We start from the raw sequence: 24,944 nt of genomic DNA, 5'->3' as shown, positions 1-24,944 counted from the left end.
CTGTGGCTCAAGCGGTGAAGTGCAAATGGAAGCCAAGAACAATGTGGCCCTGAGTTCAAGCCCCAGGACTGGCAGAGAACGAACAAACAACAACAAAAAAAAAACCTCTAACTCTTCTGGACCATCATTACTGCCACCAAGTCCAGCTGCCGCACAATTAGCAGGCAACACTGCCCACTGACTTCCTTTCTGTCCCCCATTCCTAATCATTAAAATAGTGACATCTACCCTGCTTAACTCATTGGGATGATACAGGAACTAATAATAGAAAAAAAAACCTGAAAACTTAAGAAAGCATTAGTAAGACAATCCAATAAGAAACATATCAAGTATCAGTGACACTCAGCAGAAGTGTATTACTTTTTGTTAATTTTACTAGAATTTGGAAGTACTAAAAGGGAGTTTTAGGCTTATAACAGCAAATCTTTCACTCAAGGAAAATGCATATAAGCAATTTTCCTTTGATTTTTTTTTTAAAGAGAAGAAATGTTGAGAGATGGCAAAATTCTCAATTTTGGATCATAGATGTAAAATCCATTAATAGGAGCCTTAGGCTGGCATTCTTCCATGCTTAGTCTAGTCTGAGAAGATGGGAGGTTTAATTCCTCCACATAAATGCAGACCACCTGGACACAGGGAAGAAGGAGGTCATCTGAACAAACCACTTTAGTAGCTGTGCAGTTTATTCTTTAAGCATATTGTTTTCTCCTATAACCAAAACATCCAAGATAAATTATTAAATTATCACCAATTAAAAAAACAACACATCTGGGGCTGGGGATATAGCCTAGTGGCAAGAGTGCCTGCCTCGGATACACGAGGCCCTAGGTTCGATTCCCCAGCACCACATATACAGAAAAGGGCCAGAAGCGGCGCTGTGGCTCAAGTGGCAGAGTGCTAGCCTTGAGCGGGAAGAAGCCAGGGACGGTGCTCCGGCCCTGAGTCCAAGGCCCAGGACTGGCCAAAAAAAAAAAAAAAAAAACATATCAACATGCCCTTGTTGCTAATATGCAAACATGGGGAAAACATTAAAAGGAATACTCATTTCCCTCCCAACTTATGGTCCTAGTGTATTTCCAGAAAGGCTGGCAACTTGGTCTCACCATTTTGAGAGCAGTACAAAAACTCAAAATGACAGTAGTCTAGAGCAACCGGGGGGTGGGAAGGGGGGACAAGGAGGCTATCTTCTCTGAACAGGAAAGGAATCACACTGGGAGGTGTTAGTTTTGTGGCTGCAGTGACCACCCCAGGATAGATTTCTTCTGCTTAACAACCCTCATTGGTGACTTGTGACATTTTCCTGCCAGTCCCTGCAGGTCCAGTACCCTGACAGGCCATTATAAAAAGGTTCACTAACAGGACCACTGGCTGTCAGAAGCCACCAGCTGGCCTGCCACAGCCCTGCAGTCGCCAGGGTCCAGCTGCCTGTCTGGGCAGTGCTGTCCATGCTGAGCAACGTGCCACCCAGCTGCTGCGTGGTCATGTCCATCTGGAGCTCTGCAGCTAGACAAATCTCTATGCCTGTCAGATCTTTTCAGGAAGCCTTGTTATGCAAATTCAATTACTCAAGTGTGCCCTATTACTGCTGGCTAACTGCTCCTAGAACCAATCTCACACTGACAGTCAGTTCACATTTTCTGCTCACCTAAAAGTACCTCATTTATTCTTGCTTTGCTAGCTCCTTGTATCATTAAAGCTGAACAGCTAAAGTCCGTGGTATTCTAACCTCTCTGCAGTGGGCTCCTGTTCTCCACAAAGGGCTCAGAAGAAAATTAATTATGAAAAAAAAGAAACTTTCCAATCAGACATGAAGCAGTGTTAAAGCTGCAGATTTCCTACAACTGGCAAAAATGGTTTTACAACCAGAAATATGAAACCTAAATCTCATTGCAAAAAAATATGGTATTAACAAACTGCACTGGGAAAAAAAATTACTAGGGGAAATGCTATCACACTACTTTTACTAAATACTCAGTTAAAGGAAAGAAATCATAGGAAATTTCATCCAGGTTTGTTGCCTTATTTAAATTTCTCTCTTCTGCTATACCTTTTCTTCAACCATAAGCTACCCGTATACATCCTTTCCCCTCATTGCCTGCACTCCCTTTTGTCCCCCCTCCAACTGTGTTTCTTTCTTCCAGTAACTCCCTTGAACCAACCAGTGATTTGAAGATTCACTGGAATATAAATATTAAAAGACATTTAACTATTTCTAATTCATTCAAAGACAACTGAGGGATTCCACCATAGTCAAGCTGTAATTTAAAGATTCTCACCCAAGAAATGTCATTACAATGTAGACTTGTAAATCAACTGAGAGTAGGAGAAAAAGATGAGTGCATTAGTACATGCATTTTCAAACTGGCAGTTTCCACAAACTGAATATGGCAGTGAGGAAGGAAAGTGTCTAAATAAATGTTTGCTTATCATTCATGCAAGAAATTCAACTAAAATAGTATTATGACAAATGCTAATATTTAGATCAGACCTCAAGGAATACTGGGTGTATAGGAACACTTAGGATATTTAACCTGAAAAGTAACAATTCATTGTTGATTGTAAAATTGGAAGATTTCTAGCTAAGTATAAGTCAAATTTAAACATATTTCAGGTTTTAAAATCTATGGACATGATAGTTCTTTCTTTAATTGTTGCTTGTTTATTACTTATTTTGCTTTATTTTCCAACTTGAAAAATAGAAAGAGGGCCTGAATACAACACAAGGCAGGAAATTTTGAGGCCAGTAGAGTATTTTTAAATGTATATGAAACCATGCTGTTATCTACTAAAACAATTTTACAAATTCCTAATTTTCCTTCTAAAAACATTAAAATTTCCTAATTATAAGAGGCCATATATATTGGGGCTGGGAATATGGCCTAGTGGAAAAGTGCTCGCCTTGTATACAAGAAGCCCTGGCTCAATTCCTCAGCACCACATATAGAAAAAGCTGGAAGTGGCGCTGTGGCTCATGTGGCTTGAGCAAAAAAAAAGCCAGGGACAATGCTCAGGCCCAGAGTTCAAGCCCCAGGACTGGCAAAAAACAAAACAAAACAATAGGCTATATTTTTAATGTCTTTTCTATTGTTCTAGATCAAACGGGGAATAAAGCCTATGTGTTTGGTCTTAAACTTCTAAAACAAACTACTTACCAAATGCCTTTTGCATTCCTATTTTTAATTGTTTAGAAATCAAAAATACCGTTTAGCTCTGAAACATGAAAAATTATAAAAACTGAAACTGAAAGCAAGTTATTTCACTCAAGCATGAAAAGACTAACTACCTTAGTTATATAAGTAAGAACTATTTGCATTATAGAAAAAATAGCTAGCCCACCATAATGACAATATTTTGTAATGTAGAAATGACAATCTTAGGTAATACAGGGAGGAACAGATAGATAGATAGACAGATAGATAGATAGATAGATAGATAGATAGATAGATAGATAGATAGATACGAATATGTATATGTGTGTGTGTGTGTATGTGTGTACACACACACACAGTCTTGAGGCTTGGGCACTGTCCTTGAGCTCCTTTTGCTTCAGAATAGCACTCTACCACTTGAGCCACAACACCTCTTCCAGCTTTTTCTGTGATTTAACTGGAGATAAGAGTCTCACAGACTTTCCTGGGGACTGGCTTTGAACTGAGATCCTCAGATCTCAGCCTCCTGAGTAACTAGGATTACCGGCATGAGCCACAGGCGCCCAGCTTCAACAGGTATATTTTTATCTAATAAACTGATTTTATCATCATTCTGTTTCTACTCATAGAATTGTTTTAATTTCTATGATGGGAAATCAGTAATTGTGATTTATCTTGAACTCTGCTACAATCTCAAAATCAACTAAACAGAAACTTCATTTTCCCCTTTAGTAATAATTCCAAACTAGAAAGACAGCCAGCATATGGGAAAGGATCTTCACCAGCACAGCAACAGACAAAGGCCTAATATCTGTCATCTACAGAGAACTCAAGAAACTAACCCCCTCCAAACTCAGTAAACCAATTATTAAATGGGCAAAGGAGCTAAAGAGAGACTCCACAGGAGAAGAGATAAAAATGGCAAAGAAACATATGAGGAAATGTTCAACATCCCTGGCAGTAAAGGAAATGCAAATAAAAAACAACCCTGAGGGCTGGGGATATAGCCTAGTGGCAAGAGTGCCTGCCTCGGATACACGAGGCCCTAGGTTCGCTTCCCCAGCACCACATATACAGAAAACGGCCAGAAGCGGCGCTGTGGCTCAAGTGGCAGAGTGCTAGCCTTGAGCGGGAAGAAGCCAGGGACAGTGCTTGGGCCCTGAGTCCAAGGCCCAGGACTGGCCAAAAAAAGAAAAAAAAAAAGTAACCTAAAAGTACAAGTTAACTGGAAAAATTAACGTCAAGGAAAAGGCCAGAAAAAGTGATGACTATGACTGGGTCCCAAAAATGTAGAGCTGAAGCCAGGCACTGGTGGCTCATGCCTGTCATCCTAACTACTCAGGAGGCTGAGATCTCTAGGTCAGGGTTTGAAGCCAGCTGGGACAGGCTCTTCTCTCCACAACCACAAAAAAGGCAGAAGTGAGCTGTGGCTCAAGTGATAGAATATTAGCCTTGAATAAAAAACAAACAAAAAAGCTCAGACAGTGCCCAGGCCCTAAGTTCAAGCCCCAGCACGGGCACACAGAAACTTACACACAATTTTTTAAAAAGCAGCTCTGTGCCTTCTAAGAGCCACAGTAAAGAAGACAAATGTGACGCTGGGAGTTAACAATATTCCAACAGGCACAGAGCAACAGCACTATGGGAAGTACTACTAGAGACTCCCAAACAAACTCTTCAGTTAAAGCCTTGAGTAGACCTCAGACATCATTGATACTACCTACTAATTTGATTATATGTTTAAGACTATCTTTCTTTACCTTGTTCTTAACAATTGAATGTATAATACAGGAAAGCTAGGATGTAAAATATAAAGGTGCTTCAAGAAGGTTTGATTCGGGGCTGGGGATATAGCCTAGTGGCAAGAGTGCCTGCCTCGGATACACGAGGCCCTAGGTTCGCTTCCCCAGCACCACATATACAGAAAAGGGCCAGAAGCGGCGCTGTGGCTCAAGTGGCAGAGTGCTAGCCTTGAGCGGGAAGAAGCCAGGGACGGTGCTTGGGCCCTGAGTCCAAGGCCCAGGACTGGCCAAAAAAAAAAAAAAAAAAAAGAAGGTTTGATTCAATAACAACCATCAAGTTTCAATTACTTATATTAATGTAAAGAGGTACTAATGGGAGTTATTGAAATGTCAAAGTTGTAATTTGTAAAAATTCAATCAGAAATGTTTTGCAATCCAGTAGCTAGGTAGCAGCTTGCATCTATTAACATCAGTGTAAACAAACCACAGATTGTATAAAAACTATCAAAACTGCACAGTTATCTAAAAAATCCTAGTAGTCAAATTACTCAGAATAAAACTAACAAAAGCAAAGTCAAATAGGGAAATACCTTTAGAAAACAAGAAATATTCGCTAGAATAGCTATGCTGTGAATGGAAAATTTGCAAACAAATAAAAATTTTTGTCCTGAATTAATTTTTCTGTAACCCAAGAGAATCATGTAACTTTTCTCCTTTTATTCTTCTTTAATAAAATAAGGAAAACCACTTATCTAGATATTTTTCCCTGGAAACTCAAAAGAAAAAGATTAGACTATTTCTATCACTGATATTATTTCAGACAAAATTGTTCCTCATTTCTGGTTTTTATGGTTAAAACTTCATTTTAAAAGGAAGAACATAATTATAAGCATCAATAAGAAGCACACAATATTGCTGTGATCTGCTCATGGGCTCATTTGTTTAATAACTGAACTGTGATTACATTTTCAGGAAATTGAGAGGAACAGTATCTTTCCAGATCAAACTTCCACCAAACACAGTTTTTAGTACAACATTTATCATACCTAGCAAAACCACCAGAGGACAACTCCATCTGCTACAACAAAACAGAGAAAGATAAAGGTCTCCAAACACTTAATAGCACTTTCCCAAAAAAGGGCCATAAACCTAACACCAGTGAAAGAGAAATGCAATCTGCACTTTGCAGACCTAGACAGGAATTGCCTCAATACTATCTTTTTCCCTCTTCCTCACCATAAAAACTACACACTCCTAGTTGTGATGTACAGATCTACATCCCAAGACTCTTAGGAGATTAGCAACCCACATATACCAACAAAGACAGGAAACAAGGACTTCTTTCCCACAGAATCCTAACCACCATTTCACTCCAATAATTACACACTGAGGGAACACAGAAAAGCAAAAGACATGCCGCCCCCCCCACCCCAGCATAACCAAAACAAAACAGTTACAATTCAAAATAGATGTAAAAACATAATCATCTCTATTAAACAAAGGTTTTAAACAGACCACCTTAAAGAGACATGCAACTGACTCCACACATTTCAGATCACTATGGTGAAGAAATAATTGACAAGCCTTTCAGGAAGCAAACATTATATGTATCAATAACATGTATGGGTTCACCTAAAGGTATCTACCTACTACCAATAGTACACCATAGTTGTCTTAGGTTCAAACCAAAAAGTTTATTAAATGCCTTCTTTGGGTCTCACTTGAACAAAGGCTTAAGTACAGAAAATGGATTTAAGAAATTTCGCTAGAAAACAGAACAGTGAATACAATTAAATTTTCTATTTGAAACTTTATTTTTAATCTTTTATGCTTAAAAATTCTGTTAGCTTTTAAAACTGACAAGAAGTAAAATATACTTAAGATTACATAGTGGGTCCTCCATATATTAGTTCTTTTATAAGGAAAAGTCTCTTCTTCTCCCTCCACAAAATAAAAGGATTTGCATGGAAAATCACAAGTAAATGTTTGTTGGTCCTTTTTAAACTGTATGTACTGTACTGGGAATATGGCTTAGCAGTAGAGAGCTTGCCTAGCATGCACAAAGCCCTGGGTTTGATTCCTCAGCCCCACATAAACAGAAAAGCCCATAAGTGGCACTGTGTCTCAAGAGATAGAGTGCTAGCCTTGAGCAAGAAAAAGCTAGGGACACTGCTCACTCAGGCCCTGAGTCTAAGCCCCGGGACTGGCCAAAAAATTAATTAATAAATAAAAATTCTATGTAATGTGATATAACCATATAAAAATTTAAGAAGACATAACAAAAGAAAGGTATACAGCCTTCATTTTTATTGCCAATGAAAAAGAAATTCAGTCTCTACAGAAAGTGGAGAAAATAATGATAGACAATATCACACAGGTTAGGCTCTTCTCTCCTACCTTTTGTTTTGATGGGGTAGAAGCGAAGAACCAGTAAAGATGCAAATACACACACACACACACACACACACACACACACACACTTATCCAATGGGAAATAGCCAACTGTTATGACATGAAACCACAGACATTTCATTTCCCACACTCATTCCCAAACTGTAATCCTTACATACAATTTGACATATACTGCAGATTAAAGTAAGTATGCTGCATTTCAAAGATTCTTATGGATGCTCAGTTCCAACATCAAAATGATCATTCCCAGTCATTTTTATCCTATTCATCTTTTGTTGTTGTTTTCTTTTGCCAGTCCTGGAACTTGAACTTTGAGCCAGATTCTAACCCTGAGCTTTTGTGCTCAAGGATAGAGCTCTACCACTTGAGCCACAGCTCCACTTCCAGCTTTTTATGGTTAATTGGAGATAAGAGTCTCATGGACTTTACTGCCCAGGCTGGTTTCGAACCATGATCTCAGCCTCCAAAGCAGCTAGGACGACAGATACTAGCACTGGCTTGTTCTATTCATTTTTCAAACCTCTCATCTATGTTACATACAATCAAAAATATGCATAGATCTCTCCCTTAAACAGCAGAAACAGTATTCTAATTTTATGTTTCCTATTTTTCTCCAACGTCCTCTCTGGTTTTCCCATATCTCTCCTTTATGAAAACCTTGCCTTACAACCTCATTATTATACTTCCTGAAACATTACAATTTGCCCTTTTAAATTTGCAATAGCTATATGCCAAAAAAAATACTGCTTAAAAGTAATGCATAGATAGATCAAGTATTTTTTTTCTTAATGAAAAATCTATCATATGGCATTTTGATCAGAAAAGATAACATCAGTGAAGGTGGGAAAAACTAAACTTGACCTTGGTCCTGCCATAATCTAATGGATCAGGAAGGGTCCCTTTCCAATCCACTCAACAACAGGAAGAGAGTGAAAGAAACCACACATAAATGAGATTTGTCTGAATTCCAGTTCTCATCACACCAGTGGGTAATTTTATTGCTAGCAATACCACCATTTCCTTGGAATTTTATCCTAATAAGATTTAGAGTCATAAAATCTTCTTTCCAGGAATTTCTTGCTAATATTTGTTACCTATCCTTTCCCTTCACAGCAATCCATGTACATAAGTATTATTGAAAATGGGTGTGAGTCAGGTGCAGGTGGACCAGGCTACTTAGGAGACTGAAATCTAAGGATCTCATTTTGAAGACAGCCAGGCAGATATTCCAAGAGACCCTTATCTTCAATTAACTCACCAAAAGGCCAGAAATGGAATGGTGGCTAAAAGATAGAGTACCATCTCTGAGTGAAAAAGCTAAGGAACAGCATTCAGGCCCTAAATTCAATCCCAAGTAATGGCACCAAACAAAACAAACAAACAAACAAAACAAGAAAGGAAGGAAGGAAGGAAGGGAGGGAGGGAGGGAGGGAGGGAGGGAGGGAGGGAAGGAGGGAGGGAGGAAGGAAGGAAGGAAGGAAGGAAGGAAGGAAGGAAGGAAGGAAGGAAGGAAGGAAGGAAGGAACAAGCAAGCAGGGAATCATTGGAGGAAGAAAGACAAACTGAAATGAAAAAGATAAAGCTGAATATATTATTTCCAATTATTATATGTTATTACATATTATTTCCAATGACTTGGGAACTGGAGCTAGAAATCTGTGAATCATAAAACCAAACTATTTTAGAATATACAAAGAACTAGGCAGAGTTCAATTTGTTTTTTAAATATGCACTAGTAATATTCACTTCTGGCACACCTGATCTTCCCAAAATTCAGAGAAATTCAATGAAATCTGCTTTTACATTTAAGGATTAATTGTCTTTAACACAAGCCGAATTAAGTATAGAAATTATCTTCCATTGCATTCTCTTCAGGACAAAATTACAAAACATACACATACTCCATACATTCTTTTTTGTTGGTTGGTTGGTTGGTTTTGGGGCTTGAGACCTTTTGCTAGCTCTCTACCACTCTGAGCCACAGCACCACTTCCAGTTTTGAGTGGTTAGCTGCAGATAAGAGTCTCAAGGGCACTTTTCTGCCCAGGATGGCTTTGAACTGTGATCCTCAGATCTCAGCCTCCTGAGTAGCTAGTATGACAGGCTTGAGCCACCAGCTCCTGGCTGAGGTCCACTCTTAAAAGCTGTTGAGATAGATTTCTTCAAAAATGCTGAAGGATTATATGCGCTGAATATACTGATGATGAAATAAAAATTATCAATTATAACTCTTCCAGAAAAACAAAATGATAGTGGTGGTATAAAATTAGAACTTAATAATAGGCTATATTATTCTTATGGAGCAATAAGTTTTAGACACTGTTAGTCGTAAGTCTTCATTTTAAATACTGTGAACATTTTTAAAGTATACCACTGATCAATCACACACACTGAAATTCTCATACTGCAATTTTTCATACTTGAAAAAGTTGTAAGTTTCACTTAGTGACTTGAAAAATAAAACTTTAAAAGTGAAAATTAAAGCAGTAAACAAGTGAACTCACAATATGACTACATAGCAAAATAAGATGATGCTCTAGTTACTTTTAATACTCTAACTCCTAAAATACCTACCAAAAAAAAGCATTTAGGAGATTAAAATAACTGGTTTGTACTTTTGATTCCATAAATTTTCTTGGCCTTCTTATTCTTTTAGCTAGTTAGACTCAAGCAGTGAAAGCCAAAATTAAAGTTGCTTTTAAATTACCTAATTGCAAGTTTTTAGTTGGCTAATAATTCTTTCCAGTTTTGATGGGGCAATATGGGTGAGAAGATGTCACTAAATGGAAGTACCGAGAAATCAAAAAGTCCAATTTGTTTTTAAATAAAATAACACAAAGCTTTTCCTTCATTCTAGCAACCAAAAGAAAATCTAAAAAGTACTACCTTAGTAAGTTCTACCTTAGTAAATGGAAATTATCTACCTAATGTTTTATTTTTTCAAAATCAGGTAAATTACTACAGTGACTCTACACAGTCATCCTTTCCAAAACAAGCCTTGCCTTCCTCACTATATTTCACAGGGATTCCTGGAACATACACAAGCCATTCAGCCTGACAGCCTAAGACAAATTAATAAATATAAAAATTGTCTGCATCTATAAAGCTTTGTATTATGTAACATTATGGACTAAAGTTAAGGTATCCCGATAAGACTGTACAGGTTTCATTTGAGGAGACTGCCACATTTAGCCCCCGGCAAGAATGGAGAGAGGCAGGAAGCAAAACTGAACGTAAACACTTAGTTTCATTCTCTTAACTACTTAAATAAATTTACCTTTTTCTCCAAGAAATACAATTTTCCTTAATCATCAAAATCCTATCTAACCTTAAGCACATACTGTGCCAAAAGGACATTTAAAAGTGGGTACCACCGTTGCTTTACATTTTACACTTAAAAGCCAAAGTCCCTTTAAAAAAATAATTACCAGAAGGGATAACAAGTTTGACAAGATGTACTTATTACCTTACAAATGGAACTGTAACCCCTCTGTACATGATCTTAACAATAAAATTAATTTTTTTTAAAAAAGGAAAAAGAACCACAAAAAAATGATTGCCAACAACTAAGCATGCTTCTAACAATTATGAATTGTTTCATAATATTTAAAGGTTTCACTTGGCCAATTTTACTTGGAAACATACTTTCTCGTTCTTTGTTCTCAAACCTAATTATGTCTTTTATGCCCCCCCCCCAAAAAATAAATTCCCTTACAACTAAACTTCTGCATGTCACTCCAATTTCAAGGGTCCTTTCTAGCACCCTCCATCACATATACCCAGCACTGCTTAGGTGGACTAGAAAACAATGCTCTGCCCACAGCTGGTTAATTTACATCAGATACAGCCAGACTCTGAAGCAGTGATTGTCTTTTTAACCCTTCTCAAGAGCACACCTCCTTGCCTCTCTTAATTTTACTCTTTAATTTCAAAACTCTTGGGTGTTTTATTACTTTGGCAGCTTCACTTTTCCCTAGATTAACTGAAAAGGTAAGTTTAAACACCTTGTCATGTTAGTGTATTTTCTCTTTTGTATAAGTATTTGACAACCCGAATCCATGCTACTATAACTGTACTGATGTTGTTTTTACCATGCTAACTCAAGTTGAACACTTTTTGGGGGGTGGGTAACATAAAAAAACTGAGTACAGTTAGGTTGGTTGATCCCTAATCATCTTTACCAGCAATTAGACTTAGTCACATGTATTCATAAAGAACATAAAAGGATCTAATGTGTGGTTGAACTGTTTTTATTATATTTTTAAAAATACACTACATAAGCAGGTATGGGAAGTCATGGCTTCCTTGTGTAAATATTTATAGTAAAGTACATAAAATATTTAATAGTAAAAATTTAATGTTAAAAATTTTATAGGGCTGGGGATGTAGCCTAGCGGCAAGAGTGCCTGCCTCGGATACACGAGGCCCTAGGTTCGATTCCCCAGCACCACATTTACAGAAAACGGCCAGAAGCGGCGCTGTGGCTCAAGTAGCAGAGTGCTAGCCTTGAGCGGGAAGAAGCCAGGGACAGTGCTCAGGCCCTGAGTCCAAGGCCCAGGACTGGCAAAAAAAAAAAAAAAAAAAAAAATTTATAAAGCCTCAATGCCATATTTATTTGAAAACTACATTAATTATCTTCTAGTCAGTTTAGTTTTACTTTAAATTTCAGATACTTGAAAAATAATTAACCATAATGTTAAATAAAATTTATAAAGCCATTTCAAAGCCAAAAATCCTTGTTCCTGAGACAACAAATTTTACTGTTAATATTTTCACTTAAAACCAAGTAAATCAAAGTTCATAGATGCATTTTTTAAATAAGATATATAAAGATTCCCTTAAAATACCAAATGATAAAATAAATAAGAATCATATTTATATCAAAATTTAAAATACTGCCACCTGTGAAATTCTAAAAATATGAGAAAATGATTTTAATTCCTCACATTTATTTTTGCATTACTTTCTCTCTTCTCATCTTAGGTACCCCCCCCCCAGTACCCACCAACCCACTAACATGCTCACAATAGATCATTTAGGCCAGTGGTATTTTAGTACATAACCCCCCCCCCCCCCCGCCTCCTCCACTGAAGACAGTCTTGCCTTTTATATCTATGTGGAAGTTCCCATGGCAACACTGACTCACAGCAATACTATTTCCAACTGAAATGAGAGCAGCCAAAATCTAAATGCTTCATTACTAACTAGCACATACCCTAATGAGTAAGGATTGTTTTTTCCTAATGACTATTATTTTTTAATGAAAAAATAAAAATGGATTTCTAGAATTTCAGTAAAATGTCATTTAATATTAGAAATAATATTAATAGAAATAACTTGAAAAAACACTGTAGGCAATTACATATATGTATATTATTACATTAGATTTGCATGTGTTTACTCATATTACATTCTGGACCAAGCAGCCTATTCCTATTATGAACAGTAAGTATAGCTTTTGCTAATTCAATTCCTTGTATGCATCAAGTTGATTCTTTTTAAAATGTTGGCTATACAGTTCACAAAAACTCTGGGGAGAATATTCTAATACAACAAGCCAAGAAGCAATTCATGGACAGCAGGAGGCAATTCCAGGACACAGGCACAATCTATAAAGAGAAACCACTACAGCTTTTTGATGTTGAGTAAGTAGAAATATTAGTATACAACAAAGCTGAGAAGCAGACCATTGTATCAAGTTTAAAAGTAAAATATTAAAGATCAAATATCATGAGTACCATTGTCTATAATACATTCAAGTATAAAATCAAATTTAAAACAAAAATGTCCCTTTTATAATACTGAATAATGTCATGTATATTTAGTTTCAGTACAACACATACTCTAATCAAGTTATTCAAAATTTCAGGGAGAAAAGAGTTTTGTTTTCAAATTAGAATGTCAAGGTGGGAGGTCAAATATTTACTTTGAAAACATATACATTTCGTAAATAGACTGTACACATTAAGACAGCTCAGAGAAGAGGCAAGAATTTACAATGAGTAAAATTTCATAAAGCTTTTTGATAAATGATCAAAGCTAAGCATTAAACATCTCTCTGCATGGTAAACACACATTAAAAAAATAAAAATCAACAGAATGTACAGTAAACCTTATTTATTTGAACAACATACTGTAACACCTGGATAGCTGTATTAAATAATTTAATTGTTTTGCTACAGTTTATTAACTTATATTTATAGGCTCATAAAAATAGAACATGAATCCACATTTTAATGAAAAATATCTCACATTTATAAAATTTATAATGAGGCCTTTTTTTGGCATTACATTATCACTTTTTTAAAAATGAGCTGATTTGAAAGACTATAAAGGCTCCCTGAAAACCAGTACACGAAACTCAAGAAGTTACTTCTCAAAAACAGCTTTTAAGACATGAACATGAACTGCCTAATGAATCTCATAGTTAGGCTTGTGAAAAGGACCAACTTGCACCTATCAAAGGTCTCTCCCTCTTTTTAAAATTCTCATACAGTGGAACTTGCTAACACTTTTTTTTTAACAAGGAGGGTGGGGGTAGGCTGTAATTTGCAGCACTAGGGGTTTTGAGTTATTTACAAGTATTTTTTATGTGCAGGATTCTCTCTCTCCTGTTTAAACAAGCAAAAACCAAAATATTCTATATTCATTTTATTTTTTTTAAAGCAATCCCTCTAAAAGCTTAATTCTGACATCAACAACCTAAAAGCAAGTATCTGCATAAGTCCCAAATCTTTTCAATTCTGTGGAGATACTTCATCAGCCTTGGTAACAGTTATATTTTTAAGCCCACTGCAAAAGGAAAAAATTTAAGAGAACAAAAAAAAAATACAAACAAAAAAATAATGAATTTTAAACTCCTTTTATCACAAGCAGGTTTGGGTATAATGCCACCTGGTGGCACAGATAAACTCTCAACAAAGCATGAGCTTTTAGAAACAGCCATTATGTGAAATGCCAAACCATCCCTTCTCCTCCTAAACATGTTATTCATCTCATGCTTGAGAAATTATTTTAAAATTTTTAGGATCTTTAAGCAATCAGCTGCACATATACATACCATGATATTTTTCTCAGTGTATAAATACCATAAAAAACAAAATATTTTTTCATAAACCAAAAATTTACCAAAGCTTTAATTAAAAAAAAAAAATGTTTAAAAGGGGTGTGTGTGTTATGGATGGAGTAACTGAGTTGCTTTGTAAAATTACACTGTATAATTAATTCCATGGTAAGAATGTTTTTATGGTGTGTTTTGGTGACCTTTTATTACCATCAAGTTCACAATGCTGGTGGGCTGCCTTTTAATCCCTCCGCAGACAAAGGCCCTAAATAAACACAGATCCCTTCCTGGGAAAAAGTCCACTCTGGTTAAATGGTAAGGAAATGAGTAAATCATTAGTAATCTTTAAAGCCAAAGCTATAAACTCAAGTTACCTTAAGTTGAAATGAAAGTGTCTTGCAAGAGTTTCAAAGTTCTGTCACAGATACAAATCTCCAGCTCTTGACTCCAGACTAGGCGCCAGCTGATAAACAAACAATTTAAGTCAAGAGCTGGAGTATTCCCAGCTTTTTCATTTAATGGCTTTGGCCAACAGTATTTATTGCCTTCAGTTTTATTCTCACTTAGCTCTAAGAGGAAATTTAAACTCATCATTATCTTAAAGCCACATATGGGTAGCAAGCAGTCAGCTCACCTGATACAGCTCCTCTTAACTTAGTACTAGTTTGAGTCTACTAGAAGTGATGTAATAATATAAACTAATTAACTACAGTTTTATGTTGACTTTTTAACAAGCTAAGTAAATTTTGTTCAATATACTTTATATTCCCACTTGGGGTAGTAACAATTCCAAAAAGTTTAACTTTACAGTTTTCAGCACAAACTAGCAGTTAAAATGGAAAAGGACAGTCATCTATCACTCTGCGCATGCTCAGACTCCTTCTCAGACTAGCTTACAAGGTAATTTTTTGCATCATATGTGGACTCTTTCTATTAACTTCAACATGTCCAGTGGCGATGGTCTATTTTCTAACAGGGCAGAGTGCAAAGTCAAAGATGTAAATAAAAACCTGTTGTGTTTATATGCATATTAGGAAGAATATAAAAGTTCAACCCAACTCATGACCATGAGCTATTATCAGACATGTTTTTCAGAATTTGCTATTAAAAATTACAGGTCTCCAAATCAGAATTCTATGGTAGTTCTCAAAAATATCACTTTTTAAAAAAAATAAAACTTCATCTCAACCCAGCATTTTATATCAAATAATTCTTTTAACTATGTGAACGCTGCAGATATTTAACAATTACAGAAAAAAAAAACTATCCTTTTCCTCCAGATGCTTATCTAATGAAAGAATGCTGGCACAAAAATAATTTATAGCCTAAGGTGAAGGGGTGATAAAATGTGTCATTATTGCAAAAAAAAAATTCTTTTCCTCCCATTTATTAATTTTCAGAACGTTTTACAAACTTACCTTGGCTGGAAAAGCCAATTAACTATTTCAGTGTCTGCCAAGTTTATTTTTCTACTCTTTTAAGATATGGACATAGTATATTAAAAAAAGTTGGCCATTTAAAAACATATATTACTCTCACGCAGAAAAAGAATTGGGAGCAATGAAATTAATTAATGATACCATACTTGTATGTCTGCTCTCATACTGTTTTATTTTTTAAAACTCCCTAAGAACAAGGCACTATTAGAAGTTACAATGGATAATGACTTCAACTAACAGCTTATAATTATTTTTTAAAATGTCAGTACTGCTTAAAATTTTTCATATTTTTCTAAGGAAAAAAAAGTCCTTATCTCTCATATGTAGGATGTAACCTGAGCTAAATACAAAACAACCTCTACCTTCAGGTCAGATTAAAATACCTCCAAGGAAGGAGTTGGACCCGTGCCTAGACCTGAAAGGAAAGATAACTGATGAAATTTGCATGTAAATTAAAAGACAACTAGCACAATTTGTGCATACCACTAATCCCAACACTTGAGACACTGAAGAAGGAAGATCTCAAGTTCAAGGCTATCCTGGCTATAGAATAAAACCTATCCCAAAAAGAAAATCAATAGAACACCCACTCTAAGGGATACAAAACAAACAGATTATATGGAAAATATAGAAACTGCCTTAAACTTAAACTTCATATACTTTTAGCTGCTAGCATTATAAAACTCGCTATCTTTCCTTAAGAAAATCAGACACCCGAAAACTGCAAGTCTGATGAGGTCCTGGGTTTAACCACAGTAACAATGCCCTTGTCAAATTCTCAGTTCCATCCCTTCCTCCAGCCTTTTGCCAATTCCATCCAGCAATCCCACATTAAATTGTAAAAGAGACATAAAGAACAAAAAGTATAATGGGAACTAATTTTGTTTTATTTAGGAATCTAATATTTTTTAAAGGCATCATGCATAAGGAATAGCTTCAGATTTATTTGCTGAATCTATTTCACCCTTATAAAAACATGGCTAGGAAGCTCTAAACTGCGTGAGCAGACCCAATTGTGTCTGGTCTGACTTGCATCCTGAATGGCTATTAGGAGACACTAAAAATTCCCTGGGATTACTCTAGGCAGGACTCCTCCCTCTCCAGCACAGCCATGGGAAGAGACCACTGTCCCTCCACCACAAGGAAGCCTGGCAAAAACCACCTTTTCAGTGAGCACTTGATATTAGATATTTAATGGATATAGGGTCTTGCGTGAAAGTATGGAAAAATGTAAATAGCTAACACAGTTGACTCAATTTTGTGGTATTGGTGTTTAAACTTAGTATACCACTTAAGCCACACCACCAGCCCCTTTTTGCCTTTTATTTTATTGGATAGGATCTCTTCCTTTTATGGAAGACAATTTAGAATAGCTGTCCTTCTTCCTATACCCTCCTCCATAGCTGAGATCACACAGAAGGGCCATAATGCACAGCTTACTGATAGAATTGGATTTTCACAAACTTTTTGCTTAGGGTGGCCTTAAATTGCAATCCTTCCAATCTCCGCCTCCCTAATAGTTGGAATTACAAGAATGCCCCACCACACCAAGACTTTGATGAATTATAAGTCATTTAAGTAAGCAAATTTGTCCAAACATAATTAAAATATTTCAACTATTTGAATTTCTAAAAGTTTAAATAATACCAAATCAGACCAAGATGAATTTTACTACTTCATATTCAATAGTTTTGAAGATAGAGTTACCCAGATCTCTTATGCAAAAGTTAATGCTAGCTGGGGATATGGCCTAGTGGCGAGAGTGCTTGCCTCATATACATGAAACCCTGGGTTCAACTCCCCAGCACCACATATACAGAAAACGGCCAGAAGTGGCGCTGTGGCTGAAGTGGCAGAGCCCTAGCCTTGAGCAAAAAGAAGCCAGGGACAGTGCTCAGGCCCTGAGTCCATGCCCCACGACTGGCAAAAAAAAAAAAAAAAAAAGAAGAGTGGGGGGAGGGGATGGGGGAGGGGAGGGGAGGGGAGGGAAGGGAAGGGAAGGGCAAGACTGTAGGCATAGCTCAAGTTTAGAGTACCAGCCTAGTGACTTTTAGGTTCTGAGTCAAACCCCAGAATCATAGAAAAAAAAAAAAAAGAAGTGAATGTTAAGGATGACAAAAAAGGAAGTCAAAGTACTTTTATATTTTAATTAAAACTAAAGTTGTCAATTAAAAGTAACTAAAAAAACACTGTAAGAGTAACTTGGAAGCACAAGACATAAGAAAAGAAATTATTTTACCAATCTATTTCAAAATATCTTAACAACTTTATTGAAACATAATTTATATACCAAAACCCAAACATATTTACTATACAGTTGAATGGGTTTGAAAATATGCATATGCCATGAAGCCACCACCATATTCAATGTAATAAGAATTCATCATCTCTAATAGTTTTTTTTTTCTTACAGGTCTGCTTTTATTTTGAAAGAAAAACCATGAATACATGACTCACCCTCTTAATCATTTTTCATTTTGTGTTTTGAAACTATGTAGCCCAGACGAGCCTCAAACTGCAGATACCCCTGCCTCAGTCTTAAAGTATTCATTATATAAGTGTACAATGGAATGTTTGGCTCCCTTAGCATTGTTTTAAGTATATAGAACACAGTGTTAATAACCACAAGCACTAAGCTATACAGATATTACTGAAGTAAGAATGAATATCACATACAACATATTATGTAATCAAACAGCTTGTAGTAATGTCAAAGAAAAACTACTGCCAGGTGCTAGTGGCTCACGCCTGTAATCCTGCCTACTCAGGAGGCTAAATTCTGAGGCTCATGTGTAAGAAAAACTACCTTACAATTCTATCAAAGTACATTTTTTTTTCCAGTTCTGGGGCTTGAACTCAGGGCCTGGGCACTGTCCCTGAGCTTCTTTTGCTGAAGGGCTAGCACTCTACCACTTGAGCCACAGCACCAATTCTGGCCTTTTCTGTTTATGTGGTACTGAGGAATCGAACCCAGGGCTTCATGCATGCTAGGCAAGCACTCTACCACTAAACCACATTCCCAGCCCCAAAGTACATTTCTTAAAAGTTTTTCCTTTGGCCCAGTGGCTTGATTATCCTGCAAAGGTAGTTTGAGCAAATACAGGGAGGAAAAAGAGGAACTGCTTGGGGGTAAGAAAGGATTTTGAAATGTAAGATTTTGTCTTAACTGGTTTTCCAAGATGGAATTAAGACATACCTCAGAAGATACAGCACAATTTGTACAAAAAAATAGAGGGCATGGGTAGCCTTTTAGTGGTCACCTTATATAAATACATCTTACCCTACTCAAAGTAGCCAGTCACAAGCAAATTATGAATGTGACAAGCTCAACCTATCTGAGTGGCAGGGCTTGCTGCATTAGGGAAACTAGGGTAGCAGCCTTCCTGCTTGTGTGCTTGCCTGCCAGGTTTTTGATTAATGGTACATCCTTCTGCAGAAGTAAATTTTGCCTTGCTGAGACAATTCTTCATTTTTATGTCTATCATTGTGACTCTGATGGTTCTTTTTTTTTTTTTTTTTTTTTTTTTGCCAGTCCTGGGGCTTGGACTCGGGGCCTGAGCACTGTCCCTGGCTTCTTTTTGCTCGAGGCTAGCACACTGCCACTTGAGCCACAGTGCCACTTCTGGCCCTTTGCTATATATGTGGTGCTGGGGAATCGAACCCAGGGCTTCATGTATACAAGGCAGGCACTCTACCCACTAAGCCATATTCCCAGCCCTCTGATGGTTCTTGTAGAGCACATTTATAACACTTGATTCAAAGCCAGCCCAGGCAGGAAAGTCTATGAGATCTAATCTCCAATGAACAGAAGTGGAGCTGTGGCTCAAATGGCAGAACACCAGCCTTTAGCAAAAAACCTAAGTATTACCACCCAGGCCCTGAGCTATGACTGGCATGCACAAACAGACACACATAGACACACACACACACACACACACACACACACACACACACACATTACTGTGATAGTTCTTCCCCTTTAATACATTGTAAGCAAGGGCAAATTCAGTTCTATGAAATTTGATAAAAAAAATAATAATTTACTTGTGGACAGAAATAGCAGTGCTTCAGCCCAACACCAGGTAAAAGTGCCAAGTTACAAGCTTCTCTAAGAAAATGTTTTAATTGAAATGCCAACAGGCCCTTAACTATAAGTCTTAAGTGCCAAAATAGAAATAACTTTTATTTTTGTGGTCCTTTTACCACAGATTAGATTCAGATCTAGCGGAAAAACAGTGCATAACTAATTCAGTGAGCAGTAAAAGCCAAGACCACATGCTTGGTTTTTAAAACAATAATGGAATCTATATTAAACTTTCATTGAGATTTAGCAAGCAAGTCAAGCATTCTACGGAAATAGGTTTTACTTACTACTCAATAGTCTCAAAATACCTCAAATTACTAAAATATAACCCAGCCAAATAACAGAGTCTGGTTTCTTGGGTAGCAAGCTGTTATACAAACACATATGCGCAGTTAAAATATTTAACAGCAATTTCTAACTGGAACAATACAACTCAATCAGGCTTGCCAGCATAGAAACATGAGCTAACTACAAGTGCCACTTCAGTCACTTCAATTTAAGCTCCCTGAGGAAATCAACAGACATATTAGGTAATCAGTGAGTTTATCTGCCATTATTTAAGCACAGTTAAGTGCCATAATGATGCCCTTGGAGCAAAAAGAATAGTATTTGGTTGCTAGTAACAAACAATACTTTTAATTTTGCTTTATGTCTTGTGCTGGGTATAGAAAAGACCTGATCAAACTGGAGCCAAACTCTGTGGTAGCAGAACCCCTCACCACACACAATTCCATGTATCCGAAGTGGATTGATTACACAACACTTGACATTATATGAGGATTACAAATTTCATGAGGATGTGATTTACATCAAATAGATTTGAGTATCACATTTACAGAGTCCTATGTCATAGACTACTTTGCATAAAGCCTACTTAGTTTTACTTTTTTTTTTTTTCCAGCCAGTCCTGGGGCTTGGACTTAGGGCCTGAGCACTGTCCCTGGCTTCCTTTTGCTCAAGGCTAGCACTCTGCCACTTGAGCCACAGCGCCACTTCTGGCCATTTTCTGTATATGTGGTGCTGGGGAATTGAACCCAGGGCCTCATGTATACGAGGCAAGCACTCTTGCCACTAGGCCATATCCCCAGTCCCCTTAGTTTTAGTTTTATAGACACAAAGTGTTAAATGAAGGTTGGCATGAAACATAGGATGAGTTCCTAAAGGTTAATCAAGAAACTCCAAGTGAAACTACCATGTAAATCCTGGTGATACAGTGATCAAAGTTCCACAAACATACCCGTTTATTCATGCTTCAGAGCCAGATCAGAGCAGCTTTCTCCACACATACTATTCCTCTGGACCTCTACTTTCATATCTCTGCTTAAATGTCACTCCAGAAACAGAATCCATCTAGTTTACATAAATGGACCTACCCATCAGTCTCTTTCTTCTATGATTACTCTTTTCTTTTTACTCTGAAAAAAAGGCACTAGTTACTAAAATTAGTTTTGTTTGTGCCGTTTATTCCTACTAAACATAAACTCCAAGCAGCAAAACCCTAACCCTAATATGTACAGAGAGTACTCAGTAAAACTGGGAGTCATTGTTTCATGCCTATAATCCTAACGACTCAGGAGGCTGAGATCTGAGGTTCACAGTTCAAAACAAGCCCAGGCAAGGAAGTCCATGAGACTCTTACTTTCTCCAATTAACTACTAGTAACAATAATAATAATACAGTAATATCCTAATATTAAGAAGTTCATTTTATCTCAAGAATGCAAAGATAGTTTAAACAGAATTCTTTTTGTCAGCTTTGGGGCTTAAACTCAGGGCTTGGGCTCTGTGCCTGAGCCTCTTTGTGCTCAAGGCTAGCACTCTGCCACTTACTTGGGCCACAGTGCCACTTCCATTTTTAAGTAGTTAATTGTAGATAAGAGTCTCATGGGGACTTTTCTGCCCAGGCTGGCTTTGAACTGAGATACTCAGGTCTCAGCCTCCTGAGTAGCTAGGATTACAGGCATGAGCCACCAGTGCCCAGCTAAAATTAAAAATTTTAGTAGTGCAATTCCGCACATAAAATGACAAAAGGGAAAAACTATGAGATCATCTCAATGGACAAAAACTCATTTTGTAAGACTGAGATTCAACTAAACATTATTTTTGTTTGTTTATTTGCTTTTGTGTTTTGAGCGGTCATGAGGCTTGAACTTGGGGCCTGGGCACTCTCCCTGAGCTTTTCTGCCCAAGGCTAGTGCTCTACCACTTTGAGCCACAGCGCCACTTCCTCAACTAAATATTAGCAAAATAGCAGCAGGAGACTTCAAGATGTTCATTGCACATCATACTGCACACTCAAATGTTAGACACATTCCATTTAAAACCTCAAACATATCTATCACTATTTTGATTCAGGCACAGCACCCAGGCCCCAAGTTCAAACCCCAGGACTGGCACAAAAAGAAACCATGAAGTATTCAGTAAATGTTTATTGTATGAAATGAGAATGATCAAGGTACTGTCAACCCAACAGGGAAGAAAAGGAATGTGTCAAAATAAAACAGTACAGAATAATGTAAATATTACATTAAATACCATAACTTTAAGGGCAAAATATTTTGATTTGACTTCTCTTTCTAAAAGTTTCATACTTTCTCAAATACCCAAGGGAACTTCTTTTAATTTCACTAACAGAAATATAACAAAAATGAAAATAAAGCTAACAGTGATAAAAACTACTCGACTAACCAATTCATTTTCTTCTTCATTTAAAGACCATTCCCAGGAACCTAATCCTACATAGAGATCAAGGCCATAGCTACACACACACACACACACACACACACACACACACACACACACACTATTTAAACATAAAGAATAATTATTACTAAAGAATTGTAAAATCCAAGTCCAAATGCCCCAGTTAGCCTAAATATTGCTGGGAATTATCTATGATGTTTCTAGTTGGGTCGTATGTGCGTGTGTGCGTGTGTGCATGAGTGTGTGTGCGTGCGCATGTATTTCCTTTTTCAGATCTAAAACTCCTACTCTTGTTGCAGAATCAGCTACATGTTAAATACAGTGTTACCTTCAATCCATAAAGCTGAGTATGAGACAAAACTCCAAACAAGTACCAAGAATGAAGAATATTTGTCTACAGTGACAATAGATCAAACTACTACTGAGAATTTCCCTTTCTGTTTGCTAAGTACTGAGAATAATATTGCTGTTGCATTATTTTGCATTTCACAACCACTCACATATTATTTGTATGTCTTCCTAAATTCCAGATGTAAGGACTTCCTCCTTCAGTTGCTGTGAATAATACATACTCAGGAGTGAGGAACAACTGAAAGATATGGCTCAGTGGTAAGGCACTTGCCTAGCATGGGCCAGGCCTTGAATTTGATCCTCAGTACAGCAAAGTAAGTAAATAACAGTACAAATGAAGTTTTTATTCAATCAGCTATACCTTGGTAAATGCCCACTAGGATTATATACTGGAGATATAGAATGATACAAAGTTGAATAAAATAGTGTCTTCCCTTCACTTAGGTAGAAGAAACAGGAACAAATATAGGCATAACACAGTGGTCTCTGAAATAGCAAAAATACACTACTACTCAAGTAGAGAGGAAAGAGCCTCATAAAACAATCTTCTCTTCCCTCTGCTTCCTGGTCAACTAAGCATAGATCCTACCCTAGCTAAACTCAAACCCTGTAGATAGTGCTCACTTCTTTCTCAAGAGGTTTGTTTCACTAATACCAGTGAGGTAATCCCAAACAGAAAAAAAAAAAAAAACTGTTACAAGAATGTTAACTTTCTTCCAGGTTAGAAAATAGTCTCTGAGCGTTAAAAAACATGACAATACTTCCATGGTTTCACTACATGCCAGTTTAGTGGTAGTACATAGTAGGTAGACTAGCCACTAGGGTAGATAAAATTGATAGAAACAGAGTAATCTGAAGACCACAGAATGCTTTGGAAAAGAGAGAAAGTAACCAAAGAATGAGACTGAAAGGAAGAAGGTCTGACAGAATAGAAGAACTTGAGAATGAATTGCAGAAACAGGTTTCTAGTTCTAGATTTGTAGCTGATAAAACAAGTCATTTGCCCTCTTAGAACCTGGAGTTTTCCACCTATAAAATAAGAATAAAACTAAATTATTGATAAGGTCTCCTTCAACAAAAAACTCAATTTCAATTTTAAAGAGACATTTAAAATCTAGACAGATATACAGCCAGGTGCTGGGAGCTCACACTGGTAATCCTAACTACTCATTAGGCTGAGCTCTGAGGATCCCAGTTCAAGCCAGCGGGCAGGAAAGTCTGAGACTCTTACATCCAAAAAATTCTAAAAAGTCAGAAGTAGAGATGTAGGTCAGTGATAAAGTACTAGCCTTGAGCAATAAATCTCAGGAAGAGTGGCCAAGCCAATTTCAAGCCCTAAGACAAGTAAATACACACAACCCCCCCCCACACACACACAAAACCTAGATATATTGTCTAACCTCAGCAGTTTATAAGAAAACTCTTCTACTGAATTTTCATAAACTATTTTTCCAGATCTTACTATGTATATTTCCTCCTATTAGCTCCCTAGGGCAGCTACTTGGGCAATATTTGGCTTGGTAATCAGAAATAAAGAGACAAGTTAGGGAACTGTTTACCACAAACAATTCTTTGGACATTTTCTCTGGCTTCTTGACAAATCTTGGACTAGACCCATTGTTTCCCAACTTAAGTGTCCAAAAACCAGTTAACTATTACTGTGTAGCACTATACAAACTCAGTAACTTCACTTGTTCATAATTACTGGGTCTATCTGCCAGTTTATCTGATGGTTGGTTGTGACATCAGCAGTGCAGTTGGAAGTCATCTGGCTGTCTGGCTGTAGTATGGTCAGAAGACCCCACTTGCTTATGTTGGTAGTTTAGTGCAACTGCTCCAGCAGACCAACCCTGGCTTTGCTGGTAATATGGAAAGTTACTAGCCGCAAAAGAGGGCATACTTCACTTGTATAAAAATTCTCTCCTTGCCTAACATTTGCTAACATACCACTGGCAAAAGCAGGTCAGATGGCCAAGCCTGCAGTCAATGCAAGGAGTGTACA

The 24,944-nt window shown here is 37.0% G+C and overlaps 1 protein-coding gene across 1 annotated transcript in view; it reads right to left on the bottom strand.

Annotated features, from left to right (window-relative positions):
• The window catches only part of Hibadh (3-hydroxyisobutyrate dehydrogenase), a 114,250-nt gene that overhangs the window by 54,912 nt on the left and 34,394 nt on the right, over window positions 1-24,944 (bottom strand). The gene's annotated exons all lie outside the window — the stretch shown is intronic.

Source organism: Perognathus longimembris, chromosome 2 (assembly GCF_023159225.1).
Source record: "Perognathus longimembris pacificus isolate PPM17 chromosome 2, ASM2315922v1, whole genome shotgun sequence".
NCBI classification, from domain to species: domain Eukaryota; kingdom Metazoa; phylum Chordata; class Mammalia; order Rodentia; family Heteromyidae; genus Perognathus; species Perognathus longimembris.
The sequence above is the reverse complement of the archived record's forward strand: the minus strand, read 5'-3'. Positions and strand labels throughout refer to the sequence as shown.